The sequence below is a fragment of the Gopherus flavomarginatus genome, assembly GCF_025201925.1.
Source record: "Gopherus flavomarginatus isolate rGopFla2 chromosome 13 unlocalized genomic scaffold, rGopFla2.mat.asm SUPER_13_unloc_3, whole genome shotgun sequence".
In the NCBI taxonomy this organism is placed as follows: domain Eukaryota; kingdom Metazoa; phylum Chordata; order Testudines; family Testudinidae; genus Gopherus; species Gopherus flavomarginatus.
Genome location: NW_026114611.1, coordinates 1,015,061 through 1,018,928, shown reverse-complemented (window position 1 = coordinate 1,018,928; position 3,868 = coordinate 1,015,061). Strand labels below are relative to the sequence as shown.

Here is a 3,868-nt window from a genome sequence, read left to right as displayed (position 1 = left end):
TGGCATGGCAGAGCCTTCCCATTTTTAAAAGTCCTGGGGTGTTGTTCCCCCCTTTTCAAGCACTCGTGGGGCCCTGCACTTCACACAGCTCTCCCTGATTTCAGCTGTTAGTGAGGGAGCCTCACTGCTAGCGCAGACTCAGCAGTTTCTTGCATAAGAGACACTGTCCCAAAACAGGACTAATGCTTAGAGCTGGTGATCAGTGATTTCAGATCTGTTGGTCTGCAGCAAGACTCTACAGTGAGTCTTAATCAGCTCTGTTATTACACAGGGACGAACAAAAGGGTGAAATGGTGCCTGGAAGCCTTAAGAAGAATCCACCCCACCAAGTACAACACTTGTCGCTACCTGCTCTCAACTCCACTAAGAATGTTTTGGGGTCACTCCTCGCCTTTATCAACCTAGGGAGAATAGCAGTTAACAGGTGCTCCAGTGGCACAATTGGTTAGCGCGCAGTACTTATAGGGCAGTGCTGAGAGGAGCTATGCTGAGGTTGTGAGTTCAAACCTCACCTGGAGCACTGGTTTTCATTAACCAAATGGCATTACCCCTTCATTTGGCCCTGTGGAATGTAGAATTCCAGCCAAGGGGACACTGAGGCAGGGAAGAAGTTAAAAATGCCCCCTTCACTTATTAGCTCCTCTCCAGAGTGCAGGTCAGAATCTACAATCCTTTCTCCTCCACCAACCCCTGTGCCAGGATCCCTCCAGCAGAGCCTGGAGTCCTACTCATGGCATCTGTACTATTGACAAACACTAAGTGACAGGGACAAAACACTCAAATCCCGCCTGGTGCAGGGAGCCAGGTTTGCGCTTCAAATTCTGTCGTTCATACATTTCCAGGCCGGGGAATATCCCACAACAGCATTTAATGGGAAGCTGCCTGCAGAACAATTACACTGCACAGAGCTGCTATGGAGGAAGGGTGGGAATTGGTAACATTCTGAGGATTTTTTGGGAAATGAGCCTTTTTTTTTTGTGAGGTTAATAACTATCTCCTCAACTTTATTTACTGAACTTAAAAATGGGTGTCACTTGATTTTTGCATCTCCCTGTGAAACTACAACTGGCACATGTGGCTTTCTACAGGGGGTCATGATGTTAAAGTTGGGGAATTCAGTCTCTGTACTTCTGGGGGAGTGTTGCTTTTTTAAACTGCCTCACTGCCAGGCACACCGGGCTGTCAGCTGCACCCACTGTCCTTGCCAGGGGCCCTTGCTGAACCCTGGGCGGCTGCATTGCAGAGCTGGGGTTACTCTGCAGGGGGAGAAGCTGCTGGGGAGCAATGTAGAGCAGGTGCAGGAAGGAGACAGGGTCACTATTCACATTCTGAACTGCACAATTTTCCAAATTTGGGAATAGATTCATAGATTCATCCTCCAGCAAGTGACCCCGTGCCCCATGCTACAGAGGAAGGCGAATGTCTGAGAACAATTCTAAGGGGAAGGTGAATGCAGAACTATGACACTGGAGATGCCCAGACCTCCAATGGGGGCAGCATGGCAATTAATAATGGGAAGATCATTTGCAAAATTAGTCATCACTGACAAGATTTGTCTCTGTTCCTATTTCACGCTGTGGTGTTAGAGGAATCAGTACAGAGTTTTACTATATTAATTAAACACTTAACTTTATGTAACCAAGCCAAAAACTTAGTGTCACTTATTTTTTCTCTGTCCTAGCAAGAATGAATTGAATTTTGTGACTTTCTGGAAAGTGCAGCAAGATTAAATGTGGGGAATTCAGTCTCTGTGTTTGTGATCTGATGTTTTCCTCTCACAGGTCAGTGCCTGCCTTGAAATACCAAGAGGAATCTAAGGGCTGGTGTACACTGGGCACTTAACTGGCAGAGCGACGTCTCTCAGGGTGTGATCTCCCCCGCAACCCATAGAGTTAAGGTGACCTAAGCCCTGGTTAGATAGTGCTAAAGAAAAGAAAGAACTGTTCTGTCAACGTAGCTATTACAGGGATGGGAAAACCCCTCCAGTCACTGTCTGCTCCAGAGAGCTATAGCAGTGCCACAGCAGTGTTTTAAGTGTAGACAGAGTGAAACTAGATCTGGCTCCAGTTCACACTGTGGATGCTCAGGCACTAAGGGTGCAATAATAACAACAACACCGCAGTTGTCAGGATTTGAACCTGTGACAGGAAACCACAATGGATTTGTGATCTATCACCTTAACCACTTGGCCACAACTACTGAACACACAAGTGTTTCACTACATGATGATTCTGTTCTCACTGAATTGTCATTCCCATTGTTTGCTCAGACCAGCTTCCCCAGCACACTCACGGCTGCGCATCAGTGTACGTGTGTCCTTGGCTGAACAGTGAGAATTCCTGCCCATTTCCCTTCCAGCTCGAGCAGGATGAGAGTGTGTTTGTGTGAACGACATTGCTGTAGAGTGTTGTTCATTCCCCACTCTGACAATTCAGACAGTCTCTTTCCTAGTCAAATCTCCAGCACATCGTTCCAATAGCAGGGGGCAGGATTTCTCTGGGGCACTGAAATATTTCCGGGGCCTGGTGCATGAACCCAGCCTTGCATTTCACCCTCGATGTTTCATGGACGAACAACAGTAGCAGAAAGAAAGAGCCGAGCCAATATCTCCCTGGCAGGGATGCAGGTGCCACATCCCCTCTGTCTGCCCATCGCCATCGCAGGAGAGAAGGGTTCACTGGAATCCAGTGCCCTGGCTCAGACCAGAGACACAGGGAGGTTTTTCTGTTCATGGATTTGTGCAAAGGAAATTGTGTCTCTGTGTGAAATTGAGGTGAGAAATGAAACGTCCACATGGTGGCCCAATGCCCTAAGGAATGTGGATGAAGGACTCAGGCTGGGGAATGATTTAATAGGGGTTTGTTTCAATTTATTGCCCTGATTAAAGACTATGGCTAAAATGCAGCCATTTTGTTAGTACTTCTACCTGTGTAGGGACACCCCAGCGGGTGTTAAGTCCATTGCCTTCACCAAGAGCAGTTGATTATTTTATCAAGGTACAAATTTCTTGGTCAAGGCCTAAAATCCAGAGAAAACAATACACTGATGATAAGAAGAAGTACATAAAAAGATTTTGCAGCCACCATGGGCGTAACTATGATGTGTCATGTTTCACTTTTTATATCTGGCGCCACCTGCTTTCCCTTTCGCCTTGTAGTTGACCAAGGGCAAAGCTGAACATCTCCTCAGATACCAGGGAGTGTTTATGTCCATCCCTGCGAGCTACACAGAGGTTTGATGTTGCTGCTTTCAGACCTCTGACTCTGCCGGGATAAGGAACAATTCAGGCTGTCACTGAACTAAAGGAGGAAGATCATTTTTTGACAGGGAGAGGGACACCTCCTCTTAAAGGTGTTTGTCGGGCTGGCAGTCCTGGTTCCCAAGTCTTGCCCATGGGGCTTCAGCAGTTTTGGGACCAGTTCACTCCCTTGGCCCCACCTGCTGCCCCCAGGCGCTCCCCCCCCCCCCGGGACCCTGGCAGTGCAGTATCTGCCTGCTCTCTCCAGTGGCTGCTGGCCCCTCCCCATGGCAGGGCGGGCAGAGCTGTGCCTCTACGCGCTGCCCCCACTCCAAGCCCCTGCAGCCAATGGGACGCTGTGGGGTGATGCCTGGGGGCAGCAGCATGCGGAGGCCCCCCAGCCTGCCCCGCCTTGGAGCCCCAGGTAAGCGCCACAACCCTGACTCCCTCCCAGAGCCTGCACCTCCTCCCTCCACACACCCTCTCCCACCCGCTCCAATCTCCCTCCCAGAGCCTGCACCCCCTCCCTCCACACACACACTCCCACCTGCTCCAATCTCCCTCCCAGAGCCTGCACCCCCATCCCTCCTCCTATTCCCCCTACCCCTGTCCCAGCCCAGAGCCTGCACC

The 3,868-nt window shown here is 49.8% G+C and overlaps 1 non-coding gene across 1 annotated transcript; it reads left to right on the top strand.

Moving 5' to 3' along the window:
* The first annotated feature begins 426 nt into the window (after positions 1-426).
* On the top strand, positions 427-520 carry TRNAI-UAU (transfer RNA isoleucine (anticodon UAU)). The gene is made up of 2 exons: positions 427-464; positions 485-520. It is a non-coding gene; the product is annotated as a tRNA-Ile (tRNA).
* The last annotated feature ends 3,348 nt before the right edge of the window (positions 521-3,868 follow it).